The sequence below is a fragment of the Macaca nemestrina genome, chromosome 7 (genome assembly GCF_043159975.1).
Source record: "Macaca nemestrina isolate mMacNem1 chromosome 7, mMacNem.hap1, whole genome shotgun sequence".
Lineage (NCBI taxonomy): Eukaryota > Metazoa > Chordata > Mammalia > Primates > Cercopithecidae > Macaca > Macaca nemestrina.
The window spans coordinates 1,812,224-1,832,193 of NC_092131.1; the positions used below are offsets into that span (position 1 = coordinate 1,812,224).

The 19,970-nt window shown below is 49.2% G+C and overlaps 1 pseudogene and 1 gene segment (V, D, J or C); both read left to right on the forward strand.

Annotated features, from left to right (window-relative positions):
- Positions 1–19,970, forward strand: part of LOC112428039 (immunoglobulin heavy constant gamma 2-like) — a 163,762-nt gene that overhangs the window by 136,273 nt on the left and 7,519 nt on the right.
- Positions 2,698–3,011, forward strand: LOC139364075 (V-type proton ATPase subunit G 1 pseudogene; annotated as a pseudogene).

Here is a 19,970-nt window from a genome sequence, read left to right on the forward strand (position 1 = left end):
GGAGAACTACAAACCACTGCTCAGTGAAGTAAGAGGACACAAACAAATGGAAGAACATACCATGCTCATGGATAGGAAGAATCAATATCGTGAAAATGGCCATACTGCCCAAAGTAATTTATAGATTCAATGCCATGACCATTAAGTTACCAATGACTTTCTTCCCAGAATTGGAAAAAACTGCTTTAAAGATCGTGTGGAATCAAAAAAGGGCCCACATTGCCAGGACAATCCTAAGCCAAAAGAACAAAGCTGGAGGCATCACGCTACCTGACTTCAACCTATACTACAAGGCTACAGTAACCAAAGCAACATGGTACTGGTACCAAAACAGAGATATAGACCAATGGAACAGAACAGAGCCCTCAGAAATAATGTCACACATCTACAGCCATCTGATCTTTGACAAACCTGACAAAAGGAAGAAATGGGGAAAGGATTCCCTATTTAATAAAAGATACTGGGAGAATTGGCTAGCTATGAGTAGAAAGCTGATACTGGATCCTTTCCTAACTCCCTATATGAAAATTAATTTAAGATGGATTAGAGACTTAAATGTTAGACCTAAAGCCATAAAAACCCTAGAAGAAAACCTAGGTAATACCATTCAGGACATAAGCATGGGCAACGACTTCATGTCTAAAACAGCAAAAGCAACGGCAACAAAAGCCAAAATTGACAATGGGATCTAATCAAACTAAAGAACTTCTGCACAGCAAAAGAAACTATCATCAGAGTGAACAGGCAACTTACAGAATGGGAGAAAATTTTTGCAATCTACTCATCTTACAAAGGGCTAATATCCAGAACCTATAAAGAACTCAAACAAATTTACAAAAAAAAACAAACAAACAACCCCATCAAAAAGTGGGCAAAGGATATGAACAAACACTTCTCACAAGAAGACATTCATACAGCCAACAGACACATGAAAAAATGCTCATCATCACTCGCCATCAGAGAAAGGCAAATCAAAACCACAATGAGATACCATCTCACACCAGTTAGAATGGCAATCATTAAAAACTCAGGAAACAACAGGTGCTAGAGAGGATGTGGAGAAATAGGAACACTTTTACACTGTTGGTGGGATGTAAACTAGTTCAACCATTGTGGAAAACAGTGTGGCGATTCCTCAAGGATCTAGAACTAGAAATACCATTTGACCCAGCCATCCCATTACTGCGGATATACCCAAAGGATTATAAGTCATGCTGCTATAAAGACACATGCACACGTATGTTTATTGCGGCACTGTTCAAAATAGCGAAGACTTGGAATCAACCCAACCATCATTCTTAGCAAACTATCGCAAGAACAGAAAACCAAATACCACATGTTCTCACTCATAGGTGGGAATTGAACAATGAGATCACTTGGACACAGGAAGGGAAACATCACACACCAGGTCCTATTGTGGTGGGGGGGAGGGATAGCATTAGGAGATATACCTAATGTAAATGACGAGTTAATGGGTGCAGCACACCAACATGGCACATGTATACTTATGTAACAAACCTGCACATTGTGCACGTGTACCCTAGAACTTAAAGTATAAAAAAAAAAAAAAATAGGAGCCAGCATGTCACACGGTGAGAATGGTGAGAGAGGGAGAAAGAGAGATAAGAAGGAGGCATCAGGCTTTTTTAAACAACCAGCTCTTGTATGAACTAATACAGTGAGAAATCACCCATCACCAAGGGGATGGCACCAAACCATTCATGAGAGATCTGCCCCCATGACCCAAACACCTCCCACCAGGCCCCATCTCCAACACTGGGGATCATATTTCAATATGGAATTTGGAGGGGGCAAACATCTAAATCATATCAGGAACTCCATGTTATTGCTCACCCCCAAATCTTTAGGGGTGACATTGAGTGACATGCACGGTACTGAAAGATACTTGGTAGGGCTCTCCCAGTGAAGCCCAAGCGCCCTCAGGGTACAGGGCTGGGAGGCCCAATCACACCAGCTGAGCCCAGGATTTGGCTGAGGCTGCCCCGGAATTACAAGATAACAGGCCTAGAACTGGGTTGAACAAGACCAGGCCACTTTGTGCATGTTGCCAAAAGAGAAACTGAAGAATCAGAAGTGAGCAGTAAGTTTTCAGTGAACCCAGGGGTCACAAGTAGCAAAAATGTGGAATTCAGTAAGGGGTAGAGGCTGGAAGAGTTCTGAGGTGTGTGTTAGAAAAAGCTTAGGTTTCTTTGAAGACTATTGGTAGAAATTTGGACATTAAAGGTGATCCCAGTGGGGGCTCAGAAAGAAAGAGGAGAGCTGTAGAGAAAACATCTGTCATCTTAGAGAATACATGAATTGTCACAAACAGAATGTTGCTAGAAATGTGAATGTTAAAGGTGCCTCTGATGAGGCTCCAGACAGAAGTGAGGAACGTGTTATCGAAAACTAGAAAAAAGGTGACCCTTGTTAAAAAGTGGCAAAGCGCTTGGCTGAACTGTCTTCTCCCGTCTTGTGGAAAGTAGAAATTATACATGATGAACTTAGATGTTTAGCTGAGGAAGTTCCTAAGAAAATTGTTGAAGGCATTCCTGATTTCTCCTTGCAGCTTACAGTAAAATGTGAGAAGAGAGAGACCAGCTGAAGAGGGAAGTGCTGAGGTGGCTGGGTCAGCTGACCCAAGGGCCCTTCAAGCGGATGTGGGCTGCTCACCTCGGTCTCAGAGTCACCACGGCCATGGCCAGTCAGTCACAGGCGATCCAGCAGCTGCTGCAGGCCGAGAAGCAGGCTACCAAGAAGGTGTCCTGGGCCCACAAGCAAAAGAAGCAGAGGCTGAAGCAGCCCAAAGAAGCAGCTCAGGCTGAAATTGAACAGCACTGCCTGCAGAAGGAGAAACAGTTCAAGGCCAAGGAAGCTGCAGCACTAGGATCTCACAGACCCAGGATGACCATCCTCCAGACCTACTTCCAGCAGAGCAGGGAAGAAGTCTTAGATCAACTTTTGGCCTTTGTCTGAGGCATCCAGCCAGAAATCCCTGAAAACTATCGCATAAATGGATAGGAAAAGAGAAGCACCTGTTCCATGGATTGGCATTTTAGATGCCCTCATGGAATAAGAAGCTCTAGTTACATTCTTAGAAGAAGACATTAACTTATTATATAGTAGACCCATTCACTTTTTGGAGAGAAACAAATCTAGTTTCTTTGTACAGACTTAGAATTTATCTAGGCTGGGCATGGTGGTTCACGCCTGTAATCCCAGCACTTTCGGGAGCCAAGGCGGGCAGATGGCTTGAGCTCAGGGGTTTGAGACCAGCCTGAACCACATAGTGAGATCGTGTCTCGACAATAAAATATAAAATTAGCCAGATTTGGTGGTACATGCCTATAGTCCTAGCTACTTGGAAGGGTGAGGCAGGAGGATCACTTGGGCCCAGAAGGCAGAGGTTATAGTGCGCCAAGATCATGCCACTGCACTCCAGCCTGGGTGCTAGAGTGAGACCCTGTCTCAAAAAAAAACTTTTCTAAAGATTTCATCTTTTTACCTCATGTTTCTTAGGAATATAATGGGTAAATATTGTCTATTTTATTATGCAATTTGGCTCAAGCTATATACATATATACATACATATATGTATACATGCACAAATATATATATCACTGTTGACTTTTTCTTTCTTATATCAAGTTTAAAAGAAAAAACAAAACAATCCTTTGAAGAAAGGAAGGAATTAAATCATTTTCTCCTTAATGCTTTTTTGAAGGTCAGGGGCTTTATCTACGAAAAAGTAGTAGTTTTCGTAACCTGTGTGAAGCATCAGCCAGCCTTAAAGTAGTCCATTCCTGCTAATAACTAGAACAGTGAATACCACTAGTATAATTGCTTCAGCTTCTTAATCAAAATTACTAGATGATAGAATTCAAGAACTTGTTACATCTTATTACTCAGTGTAGTAATAATCATTTAAAAGTAAAGACTGGCATGCAAAAAAAAAAAAAAATGAGACCAGACAAAATAAAGAAAGAGAGACTTTGAGATCAGAGCCACAGGTGAGGAGGCTGTTGGGGCTGCTGTGGCCACCATGGCCCAGAGCGTGGGGCCACCCCAGTGGGCCTGGAAGATGGAGCATTAACTGAGGAGGATGAATCTTGAGCCTTAAATCTAATAAAGGGCCAACTAGAAGCTGCTAGTGCTCATCATCCTCATAAAGACAGCCAGAACAGTGACTACACAACTCTATTTTAATGAAAATAACTGAGGAAGAGCACTGAGTCCATCAGAGGAGTAACAGAAATCCTGATACGCACAGAGATGTGGGCTGGCCACATAGACAACAGAAGGAAACACACGGCCTCCACTACTCCTTCGCCCAACCAGGATTATCTGGGAATCCGGAGGAACTTCTGACATGAGGAGGTAAGCAAGAGGATCCCAGCGGCACCCACTAACACCCTGGACACCTGCAGACCTCGCCACTGCGGTCCCCTGCAGTTTGCACTAGAGGGAGTTGCTGGGAGGCCACACAGCTGTGCTCCCCAAAAAAGGTGCTGACACCGTACCCCACTCCCACATGGCTACTGCTTCACTACACGGGAAAAGGAACTATGGTTGGAGTGTGTCTTACTCGAGGAGTCAGTAGCCACAGCTCCCCTTCATCCCTGAAGCTAAGCTGCCACCGAACAACCCAGACTAGTGGCCCGATGTCTCCAAGTCAAGGTATGGGCATCTATTAAACCCTTCCTCACAGAGTCAAGTGGATCAGCTCCACCCACCCCTCCCCCAACCCTTTGAGTCGAAGCTAAAGCAGTTTCTTGTCTCCTAGCAAAACAGGACTTTGGCCATGCAGAGGAATCATGCCTTTCTAGTGTCTACATTGAAGCATCACCCTGCATCCCAGGAAATAATGCCTTGGCCACCCAGAAGGTCACACGCTGTAGTACCTAGGCTGAAGCAGCAACCTGTATCCTACGGAAATGGTGCCTGGAACACTCAGAACAATCACACCCACCGATACGTAAATGCAGGCCTTCCCTTACAGTGGAGAAGGCCTGAGCTGAAGCCACACATCACCCTCTAGGGAATCAGTGCCCTGGCTTAAGCTGAGCAGCAGCACATCCCAAGGCTGAGCTGATATAGCACCCTATGTCCCAGGGAAACAGAGCAGTGGCTAAGCTGAGACATCTCACCTGACAGGGCAAACAGCTGTGGTGCCCTGCTTCCCTGGAGCTTGCCTAGGCCCCTAGAGTCTGAGCTGCTGAGGCACCCTCTCCCTGGGAAGTAGAATCAGCACTGTGCTGTTCCCTGCCTGCCCCCTACCAAGGCCCAAATTACAGCTATGCTCTGCCATCCTGGGATACCTGCTGCCACTGTACCTGGTCTCACAGAGTCTGGGATCCTGCTGAGCCCCACCATTCTAGGGTCTACAGTCAATACCACACAGTGCCTCATCCCCTGGGACCAAAGTTTACATTGTGCCCTATTGGCTCAGTTTCCCAAATTGCAGCCATCCCCTACCCCCCAGGTCCACACCTCCAGAACACCCCTTCTTTCCCCGAGTTGGACCAATGATGCACCCCCGAGGAATAGACTCACAGCTGCAACCTGACCCCTTGAGCAAAAACTGTTAAGGGGTGCCTCAAAGTCACAGATCCTAGCACTGTGAGCAACCTAATCCAACCTTGCCACAGAAACTGAACCTACACCCCAAGACCCAGGTGCCACAGTAGATTCTTGAAACCAGGAGACTAGGACCCCAGCTGCACAGCTACTCTAATTTTCTGCACCTGGAACCCAGCACCATTGCAGCTGCACATTGGTCACATTAGACCTGCCACCGAGAGAGAGCCCCTTGACTAAGTCTCCTCATTGTGGGGAAACAAGAAGAGGAGGACTCCAAAAGCCCTGGACACTGAGTACACTAAAAACCTATGCCACTGCTACATCCACAAACGTCTACAGCCTAGGCCACTGAAGTGCCCACAGTTATTGCTGAGGCTGAATGCAGTTGAAGAAGATGCACGGAGGCAATGCCACTGCACCTATTCAGAAACAGAGTCATCACACTTTCCCAACCAAAACACTAAACCCAACTGCAGGTGAAATTCTTTTTCTAAAATCCCACTCTTGAAAGTTTGGAAGAGGTGACTGTTTCACCAGATGCACAGACATCAATGCAGGAACACAATAAACAAGAGAAAGCAAGGAAATATGACACCACCAAAGGAACATGACTCTCATTAATAGACCTCAATGAAAAAGAAATCAATATATTGCTGGAAAAAGAATTCAAAATAATGGTCTTCAGATAACTTTGATCTTCAGAGAACTCAATAAGATACAAGATACAAGAAAACAGATAAACAATTCAATGAATTCAGGAAAGTAATTTACAGTATGAACCAAAAATTCAACAGAGATAGAAATAAAAGAGAACAAAACTAAAATTCTGCAGGTGAAGAATTCAATGAATAAAATTTAGAAATACAGTGATGAGCTTCAACAGCAGATTTGATCAAGCAGAAGAAAGGAAGAGATAGATCCCAATACAATGGTAGTTGAGAACTTCAACACCACTTTCAGCACTGAACAGATAATCTGGACAGAAAATCAACAAAGAAGCATTCAATTTAAAAAGCACTTTAGACCAAATGCATCTGACAGATATTTACACAACATTTCATCCAACAGCTGTGAAATACACATTCTTTTGTCTCATTTTGCCCCGTGCCATGAAGACCGGGCTGTTAATTTATATTGTCAGGGTGAAGGAGGCCACCTAGGGAGACTTGGCCTATCTGCTGCTGCTATCAGTTCAGAAACAAAAGGAAAGGCACGACTTTCATTCTTTTTTATTATTATTATTATTTTCCATGACTCAGCTTCCCAGCTCAACTTTTCTTTTTGGCATAATGAGTTTGGAGTCTTGAGATTTTATTTCCTTTTCACAATGGTCAAGGTCACACCCTCTGTATTCATGAAGGCTGGTCCACACCCGGACCCCTGCCATCCCTGGATGCTTTTCAAATGCATACTGCAGTCTCTGGCACTCTTTCACCATTGTAGAAACTGAGGCCTTGGGGAGCCTGCAGCCCGTGCTCATGGGGACAATGCCAGGCTGGAACCCGCATTTCTGACCCCAAAACTCCTGTTCCTTTCACTCACCCCACACCACTTCTATGAGTCCAGAACATTGTCCTTGCCTGAGTCCTACACTCCGGGACAGGGGCTCAACCCAGCCACCAACACATCACACCCTGAGAAGGTCCCTTGAGCCCAGACAGGTTTGGAGAGCACAGAAGCCCTGGAAGCTCTGTGAAGGGGCTACACAGTTCTCTATTCAACACATACTCACCAGGTGGCCCCCAGCAGAAATGTCACATGGCATGGAGCTCACCTGGGCCAACAGGACAGGTGTGGGGTTGGGAGGCATTCCCAGGGCACTGGCTGAAGCAGAGCTATGGGGAAAAGTTGCGGCCAACCTCAGATCTGCTCGTCAACACCTGGTCCCCTGCCCTCCGGGGCCACAGAACACTAAGTTTCCTGGATACTGAGGCTGGGTGGGGCCATGGGGGAGAAGAAATCTCAATGAGTTAAAAGGTCATTTTAAAAAAAATTATGATCATGACTCACATAAACATGATGACACATTTCAGAGATGCTCTTTATCTCATTAATTAAGGTGCTACAACCAGTTAAAAGAGGAATTCAAATTACTACACTTATATAATTGATTAAAGAATGGTAAAAGGCGTTCATAAATAGATGCAAAATGGCCCTTTTCCCTGGAAGGTGAGGAGGAATCCATTGTCCTTCCAAAGATGAGAATTTGAACTTCTACCAATTCAAAGAGTTTTGCATCGCTATCAATTATCTACAGCTTCGAGCAGTGGTCCCCAACCTTTTTGGCACTAGGAACTAGTTCCATGGAAGACGATTTTTCCACAGACCAGGATCGGGGGATGGCTTGGGGACAAAGCTGTTCCACCTCACATCATTGGGCATTAGGGTCTCATAAGGAGTGTGCAATGTAGATCGCATGAATCTGCAGTTTGCAATAGTGTTTGCTGCTATGAGAATCTAATGCTGCCACTGATCTGACAGGAGGTGGAGCTCAGACAGTAATGCTCACTCACCCCTCTCCTCCTGCTATGTGGCCCAGTTCCTAACAGGCCATGAACCGGTTCCAGTGCATGACCCAGGGGTTGGGGACCCGTAGCTTATAGAGTTGTAAAATAGTTCAAAGAAAATGAAAGATGCAGAGTTTCACAGAATGAAATAACCTGGAAGAGTGTACAAGACGATGTCTTGCTTTCCATTGAAGGCACCTAGTAGTCTTTTGGTCCATTTCAGTTTTTCTCAATGTTTCCTATAAACATTTATAACTAACTGACAGAAACAGATCCATAATATGGAGAAGATCCCTGTAAACAAACCAAAAAAACTCAAACAATTCAACAGACGCATAGGAAAGAGAACTGAACAGATGTTTTACGGAAGATATCCAAATAGCCACTAAATGTATGAAAAGATGTTGAACCACACTAGTCAACAGGGAAATGAAAACGAAAAACCACATGAGAGAAAGTCGTTCTGATTCCAATAATGCTGGAGCAGCTAATATCAGACCAGTCCTTTGGCAGATGGCAATTATAAACACTGGAAAAACTGTAAGCACACACAACACACACACACCAACTGCAGGCACTGGAACATGACCAAAAGTAGACAAACACTAGTAAGGATTATTCCTTGAAATGTTTGTCTGAAGTCACACCCCAGTGCATGTAACAGGTGCAGCTAGAGTTCAAGCAGGAAACTGCAGCCCTCCTGCTGAGGAGTGGAATGCAGGGCTGCATTTTCAGAGCAGCTGGAAATGAAGAGAAGATGTCCATAAAGGAGAAGGTCACTGAAGGGAAACCCCACAATCTGCAGGTAAACTCCATGGAAACCTCTGGCTGATCCCTTAGGTGTGCAGGGGTAAGGAAAACTCCAAAGGGCCCAGCAGAAAGCAACACCTGTAAGGTTGAGAGAACTGAGATTCCAGCTACTGCCAACTGCTGGGCAGACAGACTTTGGAGTTTGAGTCAACTCAAGCTAACTGCTTCCTAACACTGAAAAACACAATCAATGCTCTGCTAAGAAAGAATGAAAAGCCCAACGTCAGTACCACATGTTATCAACAACATTGGGCGCACATTCAAAATTACCATGTATGCAAAGAAATACGAAAAGGTGATCCATAGTCAAAAGAAAAACAGGTCAATGGAGATCAACTCCAAGGTGACCTAGATGCAGACTCAGTTATCAGACAAGGACTTTAAAGAATTTATGTTAAATATGTTCAAAGACTTAAAGGAAAATATGGTTGTAATGAGAGATTAGATGGGGAATCTCTATAAGAAACTGAAAATATTTACAAGAACCGAATGAAAATTCTACAACTGAAAGTATGATTCTGAAATGAAAAACATCATTTGGCCAGGCACAGTGGCTCATGCCTGTAATCCTCACACTTTGGGAGGCCAAAAAGGAAGCATCGCTTGATCCCAGGAGTTTGAGACTAGCCTGGGCAACATGATAAAACCTCATCTCTATTTTATTAAAAAAGAAAAGAAAGAGAAAAACATTACTCAAGTTTAATAACAGATTGCTGCAGACATGAGAAGGAACTGAAAACTTAAAGATGCATCAATAGAATATGTCAATTCTTTTTAATCCAATCCAAAGAAGAGAGAGAAAAATACTAAAAAATGAAAAGAGACTCATCCTGCTGGACAAGGTGAAGCATTCCAAAACATGTGAAACTAGAGTCCGGAGGTAATGTATAAGGGTAACGTATATGGGAAAGAGGTTGAATCGGCTTACAGTTCTGCAGGCTGTATAGGAAGCCTGACACCAGCATCTGCTTCTGGTAAGGACCTCAGAAAACTTGCAATCATAGCAGAAGAGCAGGTATGTCACATGGCAAGAATGGCAGCAAGAGGCTGAGGGGGGTCCCAGACTTAAACAACTAGATTGTGTGTAAGCTCACTGGGGGAGAACTCCCTCATCACCAAGGGGATGATGCAAAATCATACATGAGGGATCTGCCCTCACGATCTAATCACCTCCTACCAGGCCCCACCTCCAACACTGGGAATCATATTTCAACATGAGATTTAGAGGGGACAAATATATAAATCATATCCTTCCACCCCAAATCTCATGTCCTTCTCACTTTGCAAAATACAATCATGCCTTCTCAACAGTCCCCCAAAGCCTTACCTCATTCCAGAATCAACCCAAAATTCCCAAGATCCATGTCTCATCTGAAGATGACTCCCTTCCACCTATCAGCCTATGAAATCAAAGACAAATTATTGACTCCAAAAATACAATGAGAGTGCAGACATTGGGGTAAACATGCCCATTCCAAAAGGGAGAAGTTGGCAAAAAGAAAGGATCTATATGCCCCATACAGGTCAGACATCTGGCAGGGCAGTCATTAAATCTTAAAACTCCAAGGTAATCTCCTTTGACATCATGGCCCATATCCAGGACACAGTGGTGCAGGAGGTAGGCTCCCAAGGCCTTGGACACCTCTATCCCTCTGGCTTTGGAAGATGTAGCCCCTGTGACTTCTCTCACAGGATAAAGTTGAGTGCCTGTGGCTTTTCCAGATTCAGGGTGCAAGTTGCCAGTGGATCTACCATTCTGGGGTCTGGAGGACTGTGGCCACCTTCCCACAGCTCCACTACACAGTGCCCTGGTCAGGACATTATATGAGGGTTCAACCCCACATTCCCTTTGGCACCGCTCTAGTAGAGGCTCTCTGTGAGGGCTCCATGCTGGCAGTCAGCTTCTGTCTGGACACCTAGGCTTTCTCATACATTTCTCAAATCTAGGGGGAAGATGCCAAACCTCCTTCACTCTTGCATTCTTGGTCCCTACAGGCTTAACACCAGGTGGAAGTCACCAAGGCTTATAGTGGCTTGTACTCTCCAAAGAAGCAAGCTGAGATATTCTTGGGGCCATCTGAGCCAAGGCTGGAGTCAGAGCAGCCAGGATGTGGAAAGCAGTGTCCCAAGGCTGAACAGGAAGCAGTGGCCATGGGCATGGCCCACAAAACCATTCTTTCCTCCTTGGCCTCTGGGCCTGTGATGGGAAAGACCGCCTCAGAGATTTCTGAAATGCCTTCAAGGCCTTTTTCCCTTTGTTCTGGATATGAGCACTTAGCTCTCTTTTAGTTATGCTAATCTCTCTAGTAAGTGGCTGCTCCACAACCTGCTTATATTTCTCTCCTGAAAATACCTTTTCTTTCCTAACACATGGCCAGGATGTGAATTTTCCAAATTGTTTATGCTCTGCTTCCCTTTGTTGATGAAAAAAGCCAAACTCTATAAAACACTTGAATACATGGATTCTGAGCCAAATGTGAGAGCCATGAACTGTGGCATGGCCTCAAAGTGTCCTGAGAACATGTGTGCAAGGTGGTTGGGTTACAGATTCGTTTATGTTTTAGGGAGACATAACAAGTCAATCAAAACATGTAAAGTATACATTGGTTTGCTTTGGAATGGCAGAACAATTTAAAGTGGGGAATTGCAAATCACAGGTGGATTTGAAAATTTTCTGATTGGCAATTGGCTGAAAAAGTTAAATTACCTAAAAAGTTTAAGTCAGCAGAAAGTAATGCTTAAGATAAAGGGGATTGTGGAAGCCAAGGTTCTTCTCATGTAGATGAAGCCTCCAGGTTTCAGAAAGAAGAGATGGCAAATGTCTCTCATCAGACCCTAAAAGGTGCTAGACTCACATAAATCTCTCCTGAATCAGGAAGAGACCTGGAAAGGGAAGAAGATTCTCTAGAGAATATAAATTTCCTCCACAAGAGACAGCTTTGCAGGGCCATTCCAAAATGTGTCAGAGAAATATATTCTGGGATAAAATACTTTAATTTCCTTCCATGCCTGCCACCTGTCATGTGATGCTATACCAGACTCAGGTTGGAATTTGATATCTTATTGCTACAAAGAGTCTGCTTTGTCAGTCTTAAGCTCCTTGTTTTAATGTTAATACTGGTCAGCTGAGCCTAAACTCTAAAAGGGGGAGGTTATAGTGAGGTACCTCCAACCCCTCCCCTTCCTGTCATGGCCTGAACTGGCTTTTCAGGTTTCTTTGGAATCCCCTTGGATTAGCATTTCATTTTTTTATTTACACCTTTTAAATATAAGTTCTAACTTTAAGTCATTTCTTTGCTTCCCTATTTTATAGACTATTAGAAGCAACCAGGTCACATCTTAGAAATGTCTGCTTAGAAATGTCTTCCACCAGATGCCCTAAGTCATCACTCTTAAGGTCAAACTTCCACAGATCCCTAGGGCATGAACACGATGCAGCCAAGTTGTTTCTTAGGATTTAACAAGGGTGACCTTTACCCCAGTTGCCAATAAGTTCCTCATTTCCATCCGAGATTACATCAGCCTGGCTTTCGCAGTCCATATGTCTATCAGCATTTTGGTGACAGCCATTTAATCAGTCTCTAAGAAATTCCAAACTTTCCCTCATCTTCCTGTCTTCTGAGTCCTCCAAATTCTTCTAACCTCTCTGCCTGTTACCTAATTTCAAAGCTGCTTCCACATTTTCAGGAATCTTTATAGCAACGTTCCACTCCTCAATACCAATTTTCTGTGTTAGTTTGTGTTACTAGAAGAAAAAATAATAATAATACGTGAGGCTGGTAATTTATAAAGAAAAGAGGTTTGCACCAGGTACTGTGGCTCATGCCTGTAATCCCAGCATTTTGGGAGGCCAAAGAAGGAGCATCAGTTGAGCTCAGAAGTTTGAGCTCAGAAGTTTGAGATCAGCCTGGGCAACATAGTGAGAACTTGTCTTGAAAAGACCAGAAGGGAAGGGCAGGGGATGGTGGGGAAGGGTGGGGGAGGGCAGAAGTGCAGGGCAGAAGGGAAGCACAGGGCAGAAGGGAAGGGCAGGGAAGGGAGAAGAGAAGAGAAGGAAGGAAGGGAGGTTTAATTAGCTCACAGTTCTGCAGGCCATTCCAGAAACATGGCCCAGGCATCTGCTTCTGGCGAGGCCTCAGGGAGATTGCAATCACGGCAAAAGGCGAAGGGGAAGCAGGCATGTCACATGGTAAGAGGGAGCAAGAGAAGAGAAGTGGCATGTCCCAGACTTTTAAACAACCAGTTGTCACATGGACTAACTGAGGGAGAACTCATTCATCACCTGGGGGATGGTGCTAAACCATTCATGAGGGGTCCAGCCCTGTGATCTAATCACCTCCCACCAGGCCCCACCTCCAACACTGGGCATCACATCTCCACATGAAATTTGGAGGGACACATGTCCAACCCATTTCACCACAGGAAGCTGAAAGAGGCGGAGGGTCCTCTCCTGGAGCACTCAGAGAGAGACAGCCACCAACACCTTGGTCTCCAACACTTGATCTCAGACTCCTGACTTCCAGAACTCTGAAGACATTAATTTTTCTTGTTTGAAGCCACATTTGTGATATTTTGTTACAGCAGCCACAGCACGGATGTAGCTGGTAACAGAGTTCTCTAGCCTCCAAAATACAAGCCTCGGGTAAATAACTATTGAATTTGACCACATGGAAATCAGGAAGAATGTAATAAGCATCATCAATAGACGGGATGACCTGGGAGATCGTGGCAAGTTTAAAGCTAATCGGAAGTTGGTAACCAAAAAATCCTGTCTTGCGAATTTCCAGGAAATTGCCACGAAAACCTTTAGAAAACATGGTTAGAGAAAAGATGGAGAAACCCGGATGACTCCCTGGTTTCTGAAGAGGTGCTTAGGCATTTAAGTGAGACTGACGAGACTCCACACTGTACCCTTCAGAAGGGCAGACACTCATGAGATCATTAACCATGGCTCCCTCGCTGGGAGGCAGACACAGAGTTGGAGGCGGCGGCCACAGTTTAAACTAGGTGAACAAAGAAGTGTCAGCACCGGGACTTGCAGGAGGCCTGGGAAGGAGCAGGCGGCAGTGGGGCCTGGACAGCCCTGGGGAAAGGAAGTTACTCGGAGGAGACAAGGGACTTGCATTCGGGCCAAAACCAAGGACAAGAGGTCAGCTGGTCCCAGGGAACTCTGGAGCCCAGCACCCGACCATGGATGCAGGGGCCTGACAACCCCACAGAGGGCTGTGGGCACCGGGCACCAGCCTGCGGGGGGTCTGAAGGCTGCTGTCCAGCCACACATGTCCTGGTCCTGAACAAAGGGTCCAAGAGGCAGCTGCAAACTCGCCCTCCTCAGAGCAGCCCGTTAGCCTCAGCTGGTGTTGGCCTCCGGTCACCACACATGCCCTGAGAGTGGGGCCTGGCCTCAGAAAGGGGCCCCTCCATTTGTATTTTCTATCTGATCCTTGACACGGTGCGGACACCAAAGACCAAACCCTAATCTTGATTCACATACTCTGCAAAGAAATGACTAAGACTAGTTCTTCCAGAGGTCAGTTTTAGAACATGTTTCTTCTAATTCTGCCTTATCTCTGTGCACCAAGAAAAATATCTGCACGTCTGTAGTAAAATGGGAAGGCACCTTCATTTTGTTTGTGTACTAAAGAAAACTTTTAAACTATATCACGTTTTAAAACTTGGTTTTGTGTGTTTTGGATGCTTATAACATTTTCCATAATAGATCATTTGGATGATGCAGTCAGCGTCTTCTGACAGAAAGCAGATCAATGGATTCCTGGCAATCAGGGAGGCGTTGATTGCAAAGGGGAGGGACTCTTCTTGTTACAACTGTTCGTCTGGATGACGGTGGTGGTTGCAAGACTCTGCATTTGTTGAAACTCACATGTAACAGGATGCATTATACTGAATGTAAACTACACTTGAATAAATACGACATTTAAAACTTTAAAAAGTTGGGGGGTGGTTCACTGCCCCGGCTTGAGGCCCCCCCTGGCCACACTGCCTGGCCAGCCAGCCCCCAGCCCTACCAGCGCTTGCCTCCAGCATCCCAACAGCCTCCTGACCCCCAGCTTTGTCAGCCCTGGGCCGCTCGGCACCCTCAGGAGTGCAGCCATCCGGGAGCAGCTCGATGAAGATGTGGAGCCCGAGACTGGTGCCGCATCACGTCCTCCTGCCCCCACCAGCCACACACGGACGTCAAAGCTGCACTGTCCTCACACACGCTGCCCCCACCCACCCTGGTAGGGCCATTCCAGGCCTGGGGCAGGAGGGCAGACTCTCCCCCTGCCCGAACAAGCATACCTGCACACACCCCAGCACACATATACACACACAGGTGTGTACAGCTGAGACACAGCCCGTTCTCATGCAGTCTAGTCCCTGTCACTGAGGGAAAGGGGCAGCACTGTGGGCCACGGGAGAGGCAGCTAGACACAGAGCCAGGCCCTGGTGAAGGCCCAGGCCACTGGGGGAGACTGCCAGCATGGCTGGGCATGAAGGCCAGAAGAGGGCAGGAGGGGCTGGGGCACTGTGCCCGTTGCGTCTACGTGGGAACACGCCAGGCAGGAGAGGAACAGCCAGGTCCCTCACACAGGAAGAGGTGGAGGCAAGAGCAATTTCTGGAGGCTGGGGCAGGGCCACCACCTCAAGGAAAAGCAGAGCAGGGTGAGTACGGACATGGGACTCGGAGCTGAGCAGGCCTGGTGGGCCCCAGGAGGGAGACACAGAGGACTGGGGGATCTCAAGGTTGGCAGAGGCCAGAGATGGAGCCCCAGCTGGGACTAGACCTCGGCTTATGGGAGCTGCAGGTGACCTGTTCCCCTTCCTGGGGGCCCACCCTGCCCAGAACCTGCAGCCCAGCACAGCCTGGGGCATTGGATAGAACCAGGAGAGAGCTGACCAGGCACTGAGGCCCCTGCCCCAAATGCCCATAGCCTGGGGGAAATGAGCAGATAGATGGGGCCGGGGGGGGCAAGTGGAGCCCCAGCCACACCCACACAGTGCACACAGACACACCAGGGCTGGAGGGGGCAGGAAGCACGCCACCCCTGCATGGTTTCTCTCCTAATCTCACCCTGGGTTTCTACCACACTTGATGCAGGTGGTGTTTAGCCGAGATTGTGGACGAAGAGTTGGTGCTGGAAGGGGTTAGCCATCTGGGAGGTGTTGCTATGGGATGCAGGGATTTTGCATGTGAGAAGGGTGTGATCATGGGGGAACTGAGGGCAAACTCTCACGGGTTAAAATGTGTTCCCCTATAAATTCATGTGTTGAAGTCCTAACCACCAGGACCTCGGAATGTGACCTTGTTTGGAAACAGAGTCTTTGCAGGTGCAATCAAGTTCAGATGAGGTCACCCTGGAGTAGGGCGAGCCTCTGATCTGATATGACTGCTGTCCCCATCAAAAGGGGGAATCTGGGCACAGACAGCACGTGGGGAGAACGCCCTGTGAAGATGGCGCTGCTTCCACAAGCCAAGAGCAGCAGAGATGGCCGGGAACGCACAGCAGCCAGGAGAGAGCCTGGGACAGAGTCTCCCGTGACACAGAGGAGTCAGCCTCCATCCCAGATGCCCGGCCTCCAGAAGCAGGATGGAATAAACTTCTGTTGTTTCAGCCACGCAGTCTGGGGTGCTGTGTTGCCAGGGCCGCAACTAACAGATACGGGTGTTGTCCTGAGCCGCCAGCCCCAGAGGCTGCACAAGAACTCCCTGCCCTAGCCCAGCACAGTCTCCCCGGCCCTCTGGGTGTGCCATGGGCAGTGTGGGGCCCCTCACTCCATCCTCCCCCAGTCTGGGAGGTTGAGCCCATAATGAGTTCCATGGGGTGAAGCCACAGCTGGAGGCTGGGAGCCAACTGGGAGCCCACGGCCGGAGGATGGATTTCCCCAGGGACCTACACATGCACCTCCACCTGCCTCCTAGACATTCTCTCTGAGGGCACGGCTGGTGCCAGCTCAGGGATCCAGCAGGGACACAAGGGAGGGACGTATCCTTGTGGAGAGCACATTTAGGAGGAGGGACATGATTTCCCCTCGAAATGTCCATTCTGCATTCTGCCTATTCCATGCTGGATACTTCCTCTTCCATGCTGGATACTTCCTCTTCCATGCTGGATACTTCCTCTTCCATGCTGGATGCTTCCTGTTTCATTCTGGATACTTCCTCTTCCATGCTGGATGCTTCCTGTTTCATTCTGGATACTTCCTCTTCCATGCTGGATGCTTCCTGTTTCATTCTGGATACTTCCTGTGCGACACCTCCTCAGGCTTTTGGTCTGCCCAGTCCCTCTGCCTTCATCCTGTCCCCTCCTACCTCCCACCTCCACATCAGTCCTTGCCCAGCTCCTCCCTCTCTCCAGAGATTCCGCCTGGCAAGGTCCCTGCTGAACTCAGTCCAGGCTCCCCCAGCACAGATGGGACCCTTGCACCTGCCCTTGGCCCTCCCCACTTTGCATGATACCAGCACCCCCAGCACCAGGGAGACCCCATTTCTCTCTCTACTGCTGGCCCAGTGGCCCTGGAGTCCCACTGCAACTTGGGTGTGCCCTGGCCTCTCAGGAAGCTGAGTGCCCTGCCCCTAGCCAGGCCATCCCCTCTGCTCAGTCCCAGGGCCCTGTTCACTACCCCTTCCCCTCACCTGCACCAAAGGCTCTGGCTGACTCTGCCCAGGCCATGAATGGGCCCCTCTGACTCCCCTCTGCTGGTACACTGCCCTGCACCACCTCCACTCAGCTTCAGTGTGTTCATCCAGCTGTCCCATGTCCCTTCGGTCCCTAGGAGCAGAGCTGGTGGCCCTGGTTCCTGGCAGTCCATCTTGTTCCTTCTGGAGCGCCAGCCTCAGGGGCCTTCCTGCCCAGGGTACACTCGAACCAGCCCTGGGACCCTCCTGGTCTCAAGCACACGTTCCCCCTGCAGCCCAACCCATCCCTGCCTGTGAGCTCAGCCCTGTGCCCTGGAGCACCTTCCCTTCTCCGTCCCAGCTCGCCCTTGCCAGCTGCTCAGCGGGATGGGCTGACACTCCCCTCCCCGCACCATGAGTGAGGGCCACCTGGAGGGATGCTCAGGCAAAAGAAGCCACCAGGGCCCAGTGGGGGCCAGAAGGCTCAGGTGGGAGGCCCAGGTATTAAGAGGCTGAGACCATAGGCGGAATGGGCATGATCCTTGCCAGTCTCAGTCCAGCCCCAGGGAATCAGGGACAGAGAAAAGAGCAGCGCACAAGGTCCAGTCTCCCCACCTTCTCCCGTGAGTATGGGGGCACCCACCACCCCCATCCCCACACACCCAGGAGGCAGCCTCGGCTGTGTCTGGACTCCCCCTCGCCCTCTGACACACAAACCACCAGAAGAAAAGGGAACTTCAGGAAGTAAGCGGTGCCCCCGGTTTCAATCCTGTTCTTAGTCTTTGCAGGGTGCAGGGGTGGAGTTCCCACCTCTGGGGACCTGGGACCTGAGCTGTGATTTCCTAGGAAGACAAATAGCGGCTGACAGCGGGGGCGGGGACACCCACATGAACCGCGACAGAGCAGGAAGGACTGGGACCCCCACCTCGATGAGTGGGGTCAGCACAGGGCAGGAGCACAGGCTTGGGAGGAGAAGGACAGAGCCTGGGGGCAGCCATGGATCTCCTGGACCTGAGCTGCCGAACAGGCTGCAAGAGGCTGGGGAGACGCTGGGGCGAGGCCGGCCCCACATGGAGGCCCAAGCGGAGCCAGCATGGGGGAGGTGGGCAGGCTTCAGGCACCGATGCCCACCCAGTGCCAGACGATGGGGCCCGTGGGCAGAGATTTCTCAGCCAACAGGGAAGGACGCACTAGAGGCTGACTGAGGCCTCCAGGACCACCGGGCTGGGATCACGAGGAACATGACGGGATGCGGCAGAGCCGGCCGTGGGGCGATGCTAGGATGGCCAGGACCGACTTGAGCTGAGGAGGCAGCAGAGCGAGGGAGGAGGAGAGGCCCCAGGGAGGGGTTGTCCAGGCCGGCAGCATCACCGGAGCCCAGGGCAGGGTCAGCAGTGCTGGCTGTGGGGCCCTCTTCTCAGCCAGGACCAAGGACAGCAGGTGAGCCGGGAGCAGAGCAGGGAGGGTGATGTGGCAGCAGGACGGGAGGATGGAAGTGAAGGATCCCAGAGGCAGAGGCAGGGACAGGGGATGGACAGGGGCTGGGCTCAGAGCCAGCTGACGGGGCTGGGGCACCTGCTGGTGGGGAGCAGGGCTGTGGTCAGCAGCGGAGAGGAGCGGAGAGCTGTGCTGAGTGCATGGGTGGGAGGAGGGAAGAGCCCAGGGAGGCCCAGAAAGGCCCAGAGCACAGCAAGCCTGGGGCGAGGAAAGGGGCTGAGGCTCTGTGGGTTCCGGGAGCTGACCCAGCAGAGCAGAGGCCACTGAGGAGCTGAGGTTCAGGAGAGGCTTCCAGAGCAGGAGCAATGCCGGGACGGGAGGATCCAGGAGCTCATCCAGGAGGGGGACATGGGCAAGAGCAAGGGGCTCTGCTGGGGAGACCTGACTGGACACAGGGTGCTCCACAGCATAGGGAACAAGCCAAGTGCCACAAAAACAAAAATGAGGCCAGAAAAAAGAGCCCAAACCTGGACAGAGGGTGCCAGGACAGGCAGGGGGCAACAGTGGTCTGAGTGATGTTGCTGCCCCAGGTTGAGGGAGGGTAGAATGAGCAGGGGGCAGACTTTGGAGCTCAGGGGACCAGGACGGAGCAGCCGCAGGTGCACAGGGCAGGTGGGGGCAGGAGGAGCAAGGGGCAGCTCCTGGAGCTCAGGGTACCAGGACAGAGCATCTGAAGGTGAACAGGGGCCGGTGGGGGGACAGGATGAGCAGGGGGCAGCTCCTGGAGCTCAGGGGACCGGGACCAAGCAGCCGAAGGTGAGCAGGGGCTGGTGAGGGGCAAGATGAGCAGGGAGCAGCTCCTGGAGCTCTTAGAGCCAGGGCAGAGCCGTCGCAAGTGAGAAGGGCTCAGTGGGCGGTGAGCAAGCAGGGGCAGCTCCAGGAGCTCTGGGAACCAGGGCAGAGCAGCCCCAGGTGAGCAGGGGCACGGGGGAGGCAGGACGCGCAGGGTGTAGCCCCTG